The sequence below is a fragment of the Schistocerca gregaria genome, chromosome 9 (assembly GCF_023897955.1).
Source record: "Schistocerca gregaria isolate iqSchGreg1 chromosome 9, iqSchGreg1.2, whole genome shotgun sequence".
Taxonomy (NCBI): domain Eukaryota; kingdom Metazoa; phylum Arthropoda; class Insecta; order Orthoptera; family Acrididae; genus Schistocerca; species Schistocerca gregaria.
In genome coordinates this window covers 78,860,450-78,878,051 of record NC_064928.1, presented here as the reverse complement: position 1 = coordinate 78,878,051, position 17,602 = coordinate 78,860,450, and the positions used below count along the sequence as shown (strand labels likewise).

Here is a 17,602-nt window from a genome sequence, read left to right as displayed (position 1 = left end):
TAAATTTAGTTAGTATTAAGATTCTTTTACAGGGAAGGCAGTGGAGCTGACGCTGAGATCATTTAGTATTTGGTTATATCATCACTAGTCTCACTGAACTCTTCTGAACTCTACATGTGATGTATGGTCTGGCGTCTCCTTACCAGCAACAGGTCCCAGGTTCAAACTAGTCAATTGCCTAAAAAAACACGCTCAGAGCGTCGTTGCGCGAAAGTGGTAGGGAGACGCTATATAGAACAAACAGACATCACCATGAATGTTTAAAACTGTTAGCAGAATATGAAATCGGTGGGTTCAGGAGGGTAATACGGAACGCCGTGCTGGATCCCAACGGCCTCGTATCAGTAGGAGTCGAGATGACAGGCATCTTATCCGCATGGCTGTACCGGATCGTGCAGCCACGTCTCGATCCCTGAGTCAACAGATGGGGACGTCTGCAAGACAACAACCATCTGCACGAACAGTTCGACGACGTTTGCAGCAGCATGGACTATCAGCTCGGAGACCGTGACTGCGGTTACCCTTGACGCTGCATCACAGACAGGAGCGCCTGCGATGGTGTATTCAACGACGAACCTGGGTGCACGAATGGAAAAACGTCATTTTTTCGACTGAATCCAGGTTCTGTTTACAGCATCAAGATGGTGCATCCTTGTTTGGCGACATGGCGGTGAACGCTCATTGGAAGCGTGTATGCATCATCATCATACTGGCGTATCACCCGGCGTGATGGTAAGAGGTGCCATTTGTTTCACGTCTCGGTCACCTCTTGTTCGCATTGACGGCACTTTAAACAGTGGACGTTAAATTTTAGATGTGTTACGATCCGTGGCTCTATCCTTCATTCGATCCCTGCGAAGCCATACATTTCAGCAGGATAATGCACGACCTCATGTTGGAGGTCCTGTACGAGCCTTTCTGGATACAGAAAATGTTCGACTGTTGCAATGGCCAGCACATTCTCCAGATCTCTTACCAATTGAAAACGTCTGGTCAATGGTGGCCGAGCAACTGGCTCATCACAGTACGCCAGTCACTACTCTTGATGGATTGTGCTATCGTGTTGAAGCTGCATGGGCAGCTGTACCTGTACACACCATCCAAGCCCTGTTTGACTCAATTCCGAGGCGTATGAAGGCCGTTATTACGGCCAGAGGTGGTTGTTCTGGATACTGGTTTCTCAGGATCAATGCACCCAAATTGCGTGAAAATGTAATCACAAAAAAAAAAAAATAGTTCTCTGTGCACTATGGGACTTAACATCTGTGGTCATCAGTCCCGTAGAACATAGAACTACTTAAACCTAACTAACCTGAGGACATCACACACATCCATGCCCGAGGCAGGATTCGAGCCTGCGACCGTAGCAGTCACGCGGTTCCGGACTGAGCGCCTAATCCGCGAGACCACCGCGGCATGTAATGACATGTAATCACATGTCAGTTCTAGTGTAATATATTTGTACAGTGAATACACGCTTATCATCTGCATTTCTTCTTGGTGTAGCAATTTTAATGGCCAGTAGTGTAGAGGATCACCAAAATGAAAGTACCTTATGACAGAAAAGCGTTCAGTCAATCTGAAAATGCACAAAGAATACACACTGCTCAGCCAGAACTTCATGACCTCCATTGTACTATCGATACAAACCCGTCCAAACGATAGCAGCTTCAGCTGGCGAGGTATGACTGCCAGTCAGACAACACACACACACACACACACACACACACACACACACACACACACACACACACGGTACGTGTGGTGTGAGTGAGCGTGCTGTCCACGTGTAGAACGGTGAAGGCACGCGATCTATGTGAATTTGACCGAAGGCAGATTGTGATGGCCGGAGACTCGGCACAGCATCCTCAAACTGCACAACTTTTCTGGTGATTGTGGAGTGCTGTGGTGTGTGTCTTCAACACGCGGCGAAACCAAGGTCAAACCACGTCCAGACATCGTGGAGATGGGCGGCCACCTTTCATTACAGATGTCGGACGTCGTCAGCTGTTCAGACTGGTAAAACAGACTGGTGGGACTAGCGTCAGACTAATACCGGACAGCGTGCAAGTGTGTCTGAGCACACAGCGCACCGAACAGTCCCAACGTAGGCTCTCCGCAGCCGACGACCCATGCATGTGCCAACGTTAATGCAACGTCATCGGCAACTTGGACTGAAATGGAGACGTGACAATTGGCACTGAACGTTGGCACACTGGCAGACGTTGCCAGGGTCTTCTTCTTCATGACGATTAGAGGCCACGGGGAACAGCTTCTTGACACCCGTACTGCAGGACAGACACAACTCGGCGGCGGCTCCATTATGCTCTGGGGAACATTCCCGTTGGACATTCATGAGCTATAGGGAGAGGCGGGTAATATACAATATGTAGAAGAGACAAGAGGGAATAATAAGAGTGGACAACCAAGATGAAAGCGCTCGGATTAAAAAGGCTGTAAGACAGGGATGTAGTCTTCCACCCCCCCCCCCCCCCCTACTGTTCAAAAAATGGCTCTGAGCACTATGGGACTTAACATCTCTGGTCATCAGTCCCCTAGAACTTAGAACTACTTAAACCTAACTAACCGAAGGACATCACACACATCCATCTCCGAGGCAGGATTCGAACCTGCGACCGTAGTAGTCGCGCAGTTCCGGACTGAGCGCCTAGAACCCTACTGTTCAATCTATACGTCGAAGAAGCAATGATGGATATAAAAGAAAGGTTCAGGACTGGAATTAAAATACAAGGTGAGAGGATATCAATGATAAGATTCGCTGATGACATTCCTATCCTGACTGAAAGTGAAGCAGAATTGTTTTGACTGGAATGAACAATCTCATGAGTACAGACTATGTATCAAAGTAAATCGTAGAAAGACGAAATCAATGAGAAGCAGCAGAAATGAGAGCAGCGATAAGCTTAACATCAGGACTGATGGTCACAAAGTACATCAAGTTAAGGAATAGGTAGCAAAATAACCAATGACGGGCGGGGCAGGGGGGACATCAAGAGCAGCCTAGCATTGGCTAAAACTGTAGAGGAAGGCAGATATTGGAACACATTGAGGACATAGTTTGCAAGTTCTACTCTGAGATGAAGAAGTTGGCACAGGACAGGAATTCGTGGCTGGCCGCCTCAAAACAGTCAGAAGACTGATGACCCAAAAAAAAAAAAAAAAAAATATCCGAGAGTCCATGGAGCTCAAGCAAGGCACCATGACGGACAGGGAGTATCGTACGCTGGTTGCAGACTAAGTACACGACTTCATGACAGTCACGTCCTCCGACGGCAGTGGCATTTTTCAACAAGATAATGCGCCATGTCACAAGCCCAGAAGTGCGATAGAGTGTTTCGGGGAACATAGTAGTGAGTTCCAACTGATGTACTGGCCCTCCATCTCGCCAGATATGAATCCGATCGAACACATGAGGGATGTGATAGAACGTGGCATCAAAGCTATCGTCTCCCTCCGCGGTACGTACAGGAATTACATGACTTGTGTGTCCAAATGTGGTGCCAATTTCCTCCAGCGGCTTACCAAGGCCTCGTTGCTTCCGTACAACAACGCGTTACCTCTGTTCTCCCTGTCAAAGGTGAAAGGTGGACACACTGGTTATTAGGTAGGTCATAATGTTCTGGCTGATCAGTGCATACAAAGAACGTAGTGAAATTTTTTTATGAGGAGTTTTACTTTTAACAAGCAAATATTCTGATATGGATCAGTAAAACTGACAGGCAGCTATTCAACTTTGGAAAATTGCAAGATAATTTATAATTTTTTTTATTTCATACTATAGTACAACAAATGCCAGAGTATCATTTTTTTTTTTTTTTGGAACTTATGGGACTTAACTGCTAGGGTCATCAGTCCCTAAGCTTAACCTAAATTATCCTAAGGACAAGCACACACATCCATGCCCGAGGGAGGACTCGAACCTCCGCCGGGACCAGCCACACAGTCCATGACTGCAGCGCCCCAGACCGCTCGGCTAATCCCGCGCGGCAGTTTCATAATAAAGACTTTCTTAATCATTCTGTGTCGCTAGTACCTTCACAGCTTTACAACACTTTCTTTACTAGCAACATTTGAAGGGCTTATTTCAATAGTGGTACAAGTCCATTTTTGTTCATCGTGAGATACAGAATCCTGAAGTCAAATGAGCGCTGAAAAATCTGCAGTTGAGGTACCAGAAATATTCAAGCATATGGCTTCTTGCTAGAGATGAACTTTTCTTTCTTGTTGTCTGGATCATTAATTTCAGAAGCATTATAGGCAGAAAAGTGGAGGTAATGGACTTGCACTACTATTGACATACGCCCTCCATTTAATACTTGTTTTGAGGTAGCGGTCTTACAAATGGCTTTCACGAATTTTTGCTAGTCCAGCCACTCATGCATACAAGGGTTAAAGGTGCTGAGGAAAGTAGAATGACGCAGTCAGTCAGTGTCTTTTAAATAACCGGGAGCAGTTTCTCTCTCTCTCTCTCTCTCTCTCTCTCTCTCTCTCTCTTTTCTGCTCCGATAGGAACAAATGATTCAAATGGCTCTGACCACTATGGGACTTTACTTCTGAGGTCATCGGTCCCCTAGGACTTAGAACCACTTAAACTAACCTAAGGACATCATACACATCCATGCCCGAGGCAAGATTCGAACCTGCGACCGAAGCGGTTACGCGGTTCCAAACTGAAGCGCATATAACCGCACGGCCACACCGGCCGGCCCCGATAGGAACATTTTTCCGCCGCTCAGTTAAAGGTTTAGCTGATTGACCGATGAACGTTTCAGATCAAATGCGCGGAGCAGTCAATCGCGTAATGTACCTCACGCTACGCACGCATCCTTTACTCACGCTCCGAACGCATCCTTCACCGCGGCCGTGAGTGAGGGCTGCGCTCCGCCACCGAGGTAGCTACGACGCTCGAACGAAAGAAGCGTTTCGAGCGACTCTAAAGCACTCAACCTCAATGACTCTTTCCAGTTCCACGAGTCTAAGAATAGCCGACTGTGATCTCGCCCATTATAGCGCGCCAGTGAGCCGCTGACCTGCTGCGTTATTGAAGCGGGACAAATAAATCAATTCCCTTTGGCAGGCCGCCCCTCTGTAACGCACGCGACGCTCCGCCACCCGTTGCTCGGTCACGCGCTGCCTTGTTTTGCAGCCGCGTTACGTCACAAGGGGGGCCCGACAGTGCCGTGTGTCCCGGCTGGAAGTGCCCGCGTTACATATTGACAGTACTGCTTTGCGTCCCCAAGGCTAGGAGATACGGGTGCTTCACCGCCCCCTTCTTCGTGCCGACACAGGAGAGCTGAGGTCTGTTTGTCAGTAGCAGCGGAGACAGCGGACGGATAAGCCGGGGCGACGCGTCCTTGTTTGACTTCGCGACTGGACACGGTGAGTACTTCCACCACTACTGATGATATGCGGATTAGAGATCGACAATTCTGTTCTCGAGAACCAAAAAGGAATGGAATACTCTGCAGAGAGGCGAGACATTTCACCAGTTTTCGCTGTTGGGGCGGCCATTTTAACCTTGTTATCATTATTTATTTATTTAACCTGATCAGATTAGGTCCATGTGGCCCTCTCTTACATCGGACCAGTGTTCCACACATGCAGCATTTCACACATCAGAGTTACATCATGACCATAGTTTAAATGAGAAAATTAGCTTACTCTAGTGACAATATGAATAGTGACTAAGACCTTATAAAGTAAATGCTGGCAGTATTTTTACAACAGGTGCTATACATACAAATTATGATAAAAGCAATAATAGTAACAGTAAGAAAATAATAATGATAAACATGAGAAAAATTCGCAATAGAAATGTCGACTGGTGCAGATGTACATTAATATCTTGGTGTGTAAAGTAGATTTCAACTAGTACAGCGAGTTTGGGGGAAGGCAGATTCAAGGAGGGGGAAAGAGGGAAGTAATCAGGTGAAGTGCATTCATTTACACAGGAAGGCATTACCGTTGCTAAGTAGATACGTCATTAACTGTTTTTTTTGAAGACGGACATGTTTTTAAACTCTCTAACATAACGAGGGATGTTATTCCAGAGTCGAGTTCCCGCTACTGTAAAGGACTTTGAGAAGGTGACTGAGCGATGCACTGGAACAGAGAGGATTTTATTATGATGGGAATGTGTGTTTCTGTCATGTTGTTCCGACATAAGCGTTAAGGACGAGGAGAGGTATGTAGGACAGTGTACATTTATAAGGCAGTAGATGAGACAGAGTGTTGGAAATCTCTGCGTTTGTCTGCACGCAGCCAGGACAATTTTGCATATGCTGGTGAAATGTGATCAAAAAGTCGAACGTCACAGATATATCGGACGCAGGCATTCATAATTGTACTAATTTCTTTTTCAGATCGAAAGGGAAGAGTTTTTATATTTTTGTAGGACATGAAAGGATGCTGATGCTTTTTTGCACACTGCAGTTACGTGCTCTGTCCAATTTAGATTTTCATCTATTATTACTCCCAAACTCTTTGCTGAGGGAGAGAAGTTAATATTTGTTCCATTTAGGATAAGAGATGGTACGGATTCCTGATGTTTTGGGTTAATTAGCTTAGAGAGACCAACAAGTACCGCTTTGGTTTTAGATGGGTTTAGTTTCAGTCCTATGTCCTGTGCCCATTTTGATAGTGCATCGAGGTCAGTATTGACATATTCAATAGCTTTCTTAAGATTGCTTGGTTTCGCACTTACATACAACTGAAGGTCATCAGCATACATATGATATTTACACTAGGTCAGAACTGATGACACATGATTGACATACAGAGAGACGAGTATAGGACCTAATACTGAGCCTTGTGGAACGTCTGACGCTACCTGCCACCATTGTGATTTTATATTCCCGGTCAGGACGCGTTGGTGGCGAGACGTCATTTATGAGCGAAACCATTGCACTGCACTTGGTGAGAAAGTTAGACCGCTAAGTTTGGATAGTAAGACGTCGACGTCGACAGTATCAAATGCTTTGCTGAAATCTAAGAAGCAAATGATAGTCGCTTCTTGTCCGTCCATGGCAAGTTTCAGGTCATCTGTCACCTTTATCAGTGCGGATGTTGTGCTTCGATATTTACGGAAACCTGATTGGTGTTTGTCTAGTCGGTTTTTAGCAGTTAGGTAGTTGCTGAGCTGGTCATGGACTATATATTCTAAGGCCTTTGATAGTGCAGCAAGAAGGCAGATGGGGCGGTAGTCAGAATGTGCTGTGGCGATGTTCTTTTTAGGCAGTGGCTTAATTTGTCCCAGTTCCCAGGCCTCAGGGAAAATACTTGTGAATATGAATCGTTGAAAATGTCTGTTATAGAGGGCAGTAGTTGATCCAAAATAAGTTTTACCATCTGGATAGTGATGCTATCATGTCCAGTAGATGCTGATCTAATCCGCATTATGGCTTTCTAGACAGTATTGCAAGTGACGTGCTGTGGATAGAATATACAGGGTGAAGAAAATTTCGCGCTCTCGAATTTCGCAGCACGATTCCTCACATACAGAGAATACAAAAATTTCACAAAAAATCGTCTTGCGCACATTTAGGGCAGTAAGGGACTTTAAAGATTGGCAGTCTGGCGACATGCACGGTAACTACCTCTGTGAGCAGACAGATTGCTGCTGTGTAGTTGGTGCAGTGATTTTGGGTTAGCATGCAGGAGGTCGATGGTTTGTTTCTGGGTCGAGATTTGTTTGATTTTATTTGCTAAACGTACTCTGTGTGGTACGGTATTCTCGCGTCCGTCGGTCATCGTAATTTAATATATAAGTGTTGATTGTTGCCGACTTACGTGGTGGGCCTTAATAAAAATGGTATTTCATTCAATTTTGATTTAGAATTAAACACTTTTGTGAAGTTCTCTTTTTTTAACAATATTGATCTTCAGTGGAATTAGACTCGCTGAATCTTAAAACATGAGTATATAAGCTGAACAATGTAATAAACTTTTCATATTAATTTCCTCGGCTAGTCAGCTCACTTTAAAGATCTTCAGTTATTAATTACAATTGCGGCCCACACACGCGCGAGAGTATTTCTTCTTACCTCCGTTAACCATTGCATTGTAGTCGGAGTCCTGGCTCTGGCTGTCGGCTGTTGTACTGAAAATAAGAATCTTAAAGCTACGTATTTCTGCAACTTCGTGCGGCTGTGGAGAAAAATGAATATTATGTTACTAGCGGGCGAGTATTTCGCTTCTGCTACATTTTGTAAGTTAATATCGCCACGTAATGGCGTCGTTGGCTGCATCGGCCGCTGCGATTGTTGCACTGTAAATTACTCGAATGCAGGTTAATTCAAGGAAGGCGGACATGAAATCGGGATCACCTATTACAAATTAAAAGTGAACAATGATATTAAATCAATATATTATCTACCTAATTAGTTCAAATATGCTTACATTTGCCAGCACTCGCAAGATGTCCGTCTACACGCAACCAAGACAAGAGAAGAAGTGAAGACTACTAAAAAATTAACAAAATAGCCTATCTTGTCGTCTGTTTAGATAATTTTTTTTTATATTTCTTTGCCCTCGAAACTTACACAGAGTAATTGTTTTACGGGTACATGCGAATAATGAATATTATTCAATTATTAAATGTCACTTCTTTATAAATACTGTTTTTAAGTCTTTCCGTATTATTTCACTGGGGGCGCTATAGAATCTAGCGTCGTAAGTGTCATAAAGCGATTGCAATGGACACTTTACAAACCATGTACTGTTACTTACTCCGAACACAGAAATGGAAGTAGAATCTCTTTCATTGGCCATCTTTTGAAGAAGCCTTTTTCTTGTGGACGCGTATTGCCGGCCGGTGTGGCCGAGCGCATCTAGGAGCTTCAGTCTGGAACCGCGCGACCCCTACGTTTAAATGCGTCTTTAAGAAGGACAATAGAACTATCGTTATCAGCATCTGCATTATTCTTATTACTTTCTCTATGCAAAAATTGTGTCCCTCTAGCTCTTCGTCTTTCACTCCCATCCGTCAGCGTTCTTCTTTAAGGCAGAGTCTTAAACAAATACAGTTTCCTCATAAAAGGGACTTGTAGCTACTCAAAATGAACATGCTGAAGATTAGGAACACTCTCAATTTTGTGGCAAACGAGCACAGCACGATCATCACCAAACGACGCGTGCAAGAGATCTTTCACGTGTATGGGGTGGAGCGCCATCCTGCATAAACATCGTACATTCCAGCCAGGCTGGGGGTGATGCGATTCTGTAACATATCGGCGTACCTCTCACCCGTCACGGTAGCAGTTTTCCTGTCCAGCGCCATCTATCGGACATTTTGTGAAATCTGTTTTTTTTGTTCTAATAAAACCCTATGTCATTCCAAGCATGTGTGTCAATTTTTACCTCTCTATCTACATTATTCCGTGGTCTATTAAGTTTTCAAATTTATATTGACTTTTTGATCACCCTGTATTTAAAAGTATTTTGAAATATATCAAATTACGAAGTCTCCAGGCAGCTGGAGAAATGCAAAGTCTGTAGCTCTAGCAGATAGTGCATGCACAACACGGACGGCATATATCCTTGATTTACGGCACATCGGTAAACAGATAATATGGAACAACGCGGTCGTAAATTTTATAACGAATTTCACTCTACGTTGATATTATATTTGACACAATTGTTCAGTTGCTATTCGTTCTAATTGGCAACTCATTTAATATCCATAATATGTAGGAACTAGTCTGCAGCTCGTGGTCTAGTGGCTGGCGTTGCTGCCTCTCGATCAGGTGGTCCCGGGTTCGGTTCCCGGCCGGGTTAGGGATTTTCTCTGCCCGGGGACTGGGTGTTTGTGCTGTCATCATCATTTCATCATCATCATTATGCGTGTCAGTGGCTAGATTGGACTGTAAAAAAATTGGACTGTGAAAAAATTGGGAGTTTGTACAGGTGTTGATGATCGCGCAGTTGAGCGCCCCACAAATCAATCATCATCATCAATACTTAACAATGTCTTTGCAGTATCGCCAGGTTTAACAATGGAGATAAAACCGAATTAATTTTCTTTTTGATTTCTTGGCATACGCTTCTTAATAGCATTTGTGTGTGACCAGTATGTGGAATCCAGTTAATATTTCCAACCTTGCAGTGATAAAGTATGAAGAACGGGCATGCAGTCGAAATAATCTACCTTTCATGAAGACCTGCATATGTGTTATTTTATAGCTGATTTCTTGGATATTCATTTCAAAGATATCGACATTGCGTTTGAAATTTTGACAACATTAGAAGAAATAGGAAGTAAGTCCGACAATTCCGTGAAAGGTGGCTCGAACGATGATCGTTGTACTAACTAAAGTCTACAACAAAAAATAGAGTGTCTTCCAAGCCCACAGGAAACATGTAAAGTAATAGCTTTCAGCATAAAGAAGAGGCTGTAAATTTTTTGTTTAAACGTAATAGGGAAAAACTGCTTAAAAGTTAAACAGTGCAGAGTGAAAAGCCGATTTCGTATAGTAAAAACTGAACATGAATTGTAGAATTAGAAGAAAAATTTACAAGAACTACAAAATAAACACCAAAATGAAACTGGTAAAAAGTGCGAAAGAAATGCTATTCGAAAGATTTAGAACTGCCCGTGGGAGTCTATGAACCATTATAGAGAGACATTTACGAGACTGGGCGCCATGAGCTGCAAGCGAGATGAGCGTTACTGGTTTCCAGGCTTCTTTAACTTGGTTAGACAGATTCAGGAAGTTGTACGGAAAAGGAAGTCTCAAAATTATTACGTTTACCTCAGGTAAACGTGTAGAGATGTCGTTAATGGAAATTAGTAGGTGACGTGAAGATAAATCTTCTTGTTATCCCCTAAAATGCGTTGTGTAAAGCCACTCGGGCAGGAATGACGCACGATAGAAAAAACATTTCGTGAAATCGCATTCTAGGGGCTTCCATGTTTACATGTTCATTTTCATTTTGAACCATGCTTACCGGCAACTGCAGTGCGACACCTGCTACGTCGACGATGCCAGCAGTGAAAATCAACATATCGTAGTAACGAGGTCTGTAAATAACGTTGTATATTGTCATAGTTATTTCGCTTATTTTTCTGTAAGAGTAACTATCTTCTGCCATTAACAGATAAATTGAAGTACGTATGTTCCTAATTTTAATTATTTCATTTTGAATAACTAGAACTTTTGACGGAACCTATATTTTTTATGGCACGCCTAGAAGGAGAATGCCAACGGGTCAGAGTGAAAGATGCAGAGTTAGACAGACACAATTTTTGCGCAGAGAAAGTAATAGCAATGCAGACATCATAATGATAATGCATCTGTTTTATTTACCGATAATATTATTCATATATGAGCATCGATAACTGAAGTACCTAATTATACAAGGACGCCAATGAAACTTATGTAAATCGAAAGGAACTTTTCTGTGGATATGCACAAAAGAAAAAAATCGTGTCTATATATTGACATTAGGAGAAGTGAAAGGAAGTAGACACAAACAAGAGAAAAGTTTTCCTTTGTCTCTGACCATGCTACCAACTTTTACCACGCTTAACGATCGGATGCTTTGGTAGAAACGACACACGAACGTAACAGCGTTTCTTGTAGTTGCGTCCTAGGGACGTTCATGTTTAATAAACGTTGCAGATCCTTCATTTGCAGTAACACATACATAGCGGGTGGCTACAATGCCGTAAGTGCTACGTCGTTGATGTTGTCGACAGTGAGAAACGTAACGTAGTAATAATGCTGCCTGCTACAACAAACGTTGTTTATTAGTGTCGTCTTTTTTTCACTCACACTGATCTAAAAGTAAACGTGCTGTGCTCGTTTGCCACCGTCCTGACAAAATTGAGTGTGTTTCTAATCTACAGTATCTTCATTTTGAGTAGCTACAAGTCCCTTTTTATAAGGAAACTATATTTGTTTTAGACTCTGCCTCAAAGAAGAGCGTTGACGGATTGAAGTGAAAGACGAAGAGCTAGAGGGATACAACTTTTGCATGATGAATTTACAGTACAGATTTTGTAACGCTAATCATTGTGATTCTGAGGTGATTTTATGCGGTCCAACAGCACTCACATTGTGTTGTGATAAGGCACAAGTTAATTTGCGGCCATTAACACAAAATTTATTTTTTAACGTGGTGTATCAAAGACTCCTTCCAAAAGATCTAACAATTAAAGAGAAACAAAAATAATATTTCAAGAATACGCGTAGGTACGGTACAGTATTTGCCACGAATCAGTATTACGGCTAAAATTTCAGATACATGACATGTGATTTCACAGATGCAAGTGGTCGAATTTCGACCACAGACTATACGAATCTTTATTACCAACAGACTGTTTCGGCATTTATCACCACTGCTAGTACGTCTAGAATGATGCGACATCCATATTACGTCGTTAATGAACTGCCTTGTAAGTGTAAATGTTTTGATTAAGTGGTGAACGACGCAAATACACTGAAAATAATTCGTTGATTAATGTTTGTCAATAGTTTCACAGTGCTACTCTTACGTCGTAAGGCCACACTGCCACGAACCACCCCTATATTCTACACATGTGGGCCAGGAAAGGCCGCCTAGGAATCTTAACGTTCGAGAAAAAAAAAATGGCTCCGAGCACTATGGGACTCAACTTCTTAGGTCATCAGTCCCCTAGAACTTGCAACTACTTAAACCTAACCTAAAGACATCACATACATCCATGCCCGAGGCAGGATTCGAACCTGTGACCGTATCGGTCGCGCGGTTCCAGACTGTAGCGCCACTGCGGCCAGAGTCTTAACGTTCCCTGCTGAAACGGTTTGTCTGAGCTTTACAGTAAGTCTGCAAATTGTCATTTCATCTGCGGCTTCTCTGAGCTCTCGAATAGCTCGAAGGCGTCTCACAGTTGCTGCTTAACGTCCTGCTTTCCGTTAAAATGTATTTGTTATTAACAGACGTGCAATACAGAACTGCTCCAGTTAAATGCACAATGAAGAAATGTGAGAAGTTCCGACTGAAGCAAGTATCAGATTGTTTATGGAACCGAAATGATGCACAATAACGTGGTCTATCGACAAATAAAAATTATACTACGCGTCTGTACAATAATTTATTACGTAAACCACCAGTTAGAAATAGGAAAAAATATTGACATTACCGGTTTCAGGAGATAATTGCCGTATTCAGATACGCTTAATCCACAAAGCGTGTAGTACAGATAAACAAATATGGTTAATACTTTTGACAGCATAGTCATTATAGTTTCACTGAATGTACATCGTAAGGTCACACGATGAAAATTTGTGTATAGTCATCCATTGTCGTATGCGTATAAGGAAGAGAGGCGGCAAGAGGAGGATAACATAGACGAAATGGGAGGATAACAGCCCACAGAAAACGTAAGTGCATGCAGTCAAGAAAAACTGGTATTTCATCTTAAAAACATTTCCAAGAATACAAAGACAATTTTTTTAAACTTTTTCATAATGAAATTCATATAATTAAAAACATATGCACACATCGACTGTCATATCTTTAAATCATACAAAATACTTTGAACGTCGAATTTAGCATTCGAAACCTAGTTTGTAAAACGTGTGCTCATAAAAATACTTACATGGGTACAACTAAATGGTTAACAGAACCATGATGAAGTGCATTTTACAAGAACACTTGTCTTTTGATGAAAAAAATTTAGTAGATAACGGCCATTACAACAAGAACTTGCACACGTTGTTCCTGTGGTAAACTTATTTACCGCGACCGGTAATGCCCATCTTTAAACTTATTTACCGCGACCGGTAATGCCCATCTTTCTTTTTCAAAAAAATGACTCTGAGCGCTATGGGACTTAACATCTGTCGTCATCAGTGCCCTAGAACTTAGAACTACTTAAACCTAAGTAACCTAACGACATCACACACATCAATGCCCGAGGCAGGATTCGAACCTGCCACCGCAGCGGTCACGCGGTTCCAGACTGAAGCGCCTTTTGTATATTTATAAAATCTTAGACGAAATAAATTATTATACAAACGCCACGAAGGTCGCATACTTGCAGTTGGTAATACGCCAGTTGTAAATAATATTCTGCGTGTTTCACCATAGGCGCGCTTTTTGAAGCACCATTTACAGTGAAGCGCCAAGGAAACTGGTATAGACATGCGTATTCAAACACAGAGATTTGTAAACAGGCAGAATACCGCGCTGCGGTCGGCAACGGCTGTATGAGACAACAAGTGTCGGGCGCTGTTGTTAGATTGGTTACTGCAGCTACAATGGCAGGTTATCAAGATTGTAGTGGGTTTGGACGTGGTGTTATAGTCGACGTGTAGTGTTATGGGACACAGCATCTCCGAGGTGGCGATGAAGTAGGGATTTTCCCCTACGACCAATTCACAAGTGTACTGTGAATATCAGGAATCCGGTAAAACATCAAATCTCCGACATCGCTGCGGCCAGAGAAAGATCCTGCAAGAACGGGACCAAGACGCCTGGAGAGAATCTTTCAACGTCACAGAAGTGCAACCCTTCCGCAAATTACTGCAGGTTTCAATGCTGGGTCAGCAACAAGTGTCAGCGTCAGAACCATTCAACGAAACATCATTTCTAGGCGCTCAGTCCGGAACCGCACGACTGCTAAAGTCGCAGGTTCGAATCCTGCCTCGGGCATGGATGTGTGTGATGTCCTTAGGTTAGTTAGGTTTAAGTAGTTCTAAGTTCTAGTGGACTGATGACCTCAGCAGTTAAGCCCCATAGTGCTCAGAGCCATTTGAACCATTTTTTGATACATCATTGATATGGGTTCTTGGAGTCGAAGACCCATTCGTGTACCCTTGATGACTGCACGACACAAGGTTTTACTCCTTGCCTGGGCCCGTCAACACCGTCATTGGACTGTTGATGACTGGAGATACGTGGTCTGGTCGGATGAGTCTCGTTTCGAATTGTATCGAGCGGATGGACGTATACTGGTACGGAAACAACCTCATGAATGCAGGAATTCTGAATGTCAGCAGGGGAGCGTTCAAACTGGTGGAGGGTCTATGATGGTGTAAGGTGTGTGTAGTTGGAGTGATGTGGGATCAAAAATGTCTCTGAGCACCATGGGACTTAACGTCTAAGGTCATCAGTCCCCTAGAACATAGTACTACTTAAACCTAATGAACCCAAACCTCCATGCCCGAGGCAGGATTCGAACCTGCGACTGTAGAAGTCGCGCGGTTCCAGACTGTAGCGCCTAGATCCGCTCGACCACACTAGCCGGCGATGTGGGATCCCTGAGATGTCTAGATACGACACAGACAGGTGACACGTTCATAAGTATCCTGTCTGATCACTTGTATCCTTACATATCCATTGTGCATTCCGACGTACTTAGCCAACTCCAGCAGGACAATGCGACAGCCCGCAAGTCCAGAATTGCTACAGTGTGGCTCCAGAACACTCTTATGAGTTTAAACACTTCCGCTGGTCACCTACCTTCCCAAACATGAACGTTATTGAGTATATATGGGATGCCTTGCAATTTGCTGTTTAAAAGAGAGTTCCATCCCCTCGTACTCTTACGGATTTATGACAGTCCTGCAGGATTCATGTGTCAGTTCCGTCCAGTTCAACTTTAGACATTAGTCGAGTCCATGCCGCGTCGTGTTGCGGCACTTCTGCGTTCTCGCGGGGGCTCTACACGATATTAGGTATGTGTACCAGTTTCTTTGGTTCTTCAGTGTGTTTCCAACTGTCCCGGAAAAATGCTGCAGTTGAGATGTCAGGCGTTGGGAATTGGCTACCGTGGTGGAAACGCAACCAAATTCAAAGCCAAGTCGAAGCCTACTCGTCTTTTTATTATTCAAATGCTGTTAAGAAGGACACCGTTCCATTAAAAAATCTTGCTTGCTCCAGTATTTCGTCTAATAGACAAGTTAAGAATTTTGGTTATCTCAACCCATTGCATTGTGTTGTATTGTAAAGATTAACGGCCCTACGGCACTTTTCCTTGGGGCAGGCCATACGCCTGAAATTACTCATACATCCGTCAGTTTTGTACTGTTGTCTCATCATGTTTAAAATACAGCAATATTTGTCTGAAACAAGCGAAGGGGGTCAACAGCACCTGCTGCACAGTGCAGCTTGTTGGGGTTCCGCAGACTGGATACACAATCTGCACTCCCTCTCGTGGTGGACCTCTAAATATGTTTTCGGCACACGCGAATTGAAGCTCTCCACTTGCTGCCAACACAAATGAGGTCAAGTGACCATCTCACTTCAGGCTGTTGAGCACGATTCCGACATGCTCCCCCTCTGCTGCGAGTAATTAATCACACAGCTGGAGGCTACTCTGGTACAGTTTCTAGCGAAACCTCTCGCATCTACAACTACATTTACCTGATTACTCTGCAGTTCACCCTTAAGGGCGACATAGTAAAGGATTCACCCAACCACCTTCAAGGTATTCCTCAACCGTTCCACTCTCGAACTGCCGGCGGGAAAAATGAAAGCTTAAATCTCGCCGTGCGAACTCTGATTTCACTTCTTTCATTATGACGACTGCTCCTCCCTATGTAGGTGGGTGCCATCAAAATATTTTCACACACTGACGAGAAAGTTGATGGTTGAAATTCCATGAGAAGCTCCTGCCTCAACGAAAACCGCCTTTTAATGATCGTGGGCCCAATACTGGTACCGTATCCGTGGCAATCGCTGCCCTATTTCGCGAGCAGCTCTTCTTTGAACTTTGTCGATGCCCTTTTAGTCCTACCTGTATATACCACACCAACAATCCAGAAGAGGACGGAAAAGCGCAGTTTCTTTAGCACATCTGTTGCACTTTGTAAGTGTTCTGCCTACAAATCGCAATCTTTGGTTTGCTTTCTACACAACATTATCCATCTGATCGTTCCAATTTCAGTCATTCGTAACTGTAGTCCCTAACTATTTATGCCTTTAGATTTCAACTAGTTATCGGCCAATCGAAATTTAGCGGATTCCTTTTAGTACTCATGTGGGTGACTTTACATTTTTCATTGTGTAGAGCCAATTGCCAGTTTTCGCACCATATAGGTATCTTGTTTAAATCGTTTTGCAGTCTGTTTTGATCATCTGACGACTTTATAAGGCGGTACATGACAGCAGAAAATCTAAGAGGGCTGCTCAGATTGTCTCCTATGTCACTTATGTAGATCAGGAACAGCAGAGGTCGTTCCTTGGGGAACGCAGGATATCACTTACGTTTTACACGATGATTTTCCTCCGGTTACTACGTACTGTGACCTTTTTGACAGCAAACCACGAATCCAGTTACACAACTCAGATAATACTTCTGCACGCCAGTAGGGAACGACAGAGAAGAGAAGGCTGTGAGAACAGGTGAGCCAATCGCTCGCCGACCGACCTCTCGTCCAGGACGACAATGAGACAGCAGCGGCCCCTATGTGGAGAGGTCATAAGTGCCGCGCCCGGCTGGTGGTGGCCCACTTCGATAGCAACGTCGACGACAGCCTCTTCGTTAGGAATCTGCATGGAGAACAGATTTGTATTTCCCTGTTTGATCAAAAAGTCAGTTTAAATTTGAAAACTCAATAAATCACGGAATAATGTAGATAGAGAGTTGCAAACTGAC

General features: G+C 43.4%; 1 protein-coding gene across 1 annotated transcript in view; it reads left to right on the top strand.

Moving 5' to 3' along the window:
* The first annotated feature begins 5,236 nt into the window (after positions 1-5,236).
* The window catches only part of LOC126291735 (ammonium transporter Rh type B), a 221,925-nt gene continuing 209,559 nt past the window's right edge, over positions 5,237-17,602 (top strand). The window contains exon 1 of the mRNA XM_049985408.1: positions 5,237-5,400. The gene's annotated coding sequence lies outside the window, so the exon portion shown is untranslated. The remainder of the gene's footprint in view (positions 5,401-17,602) is intronic.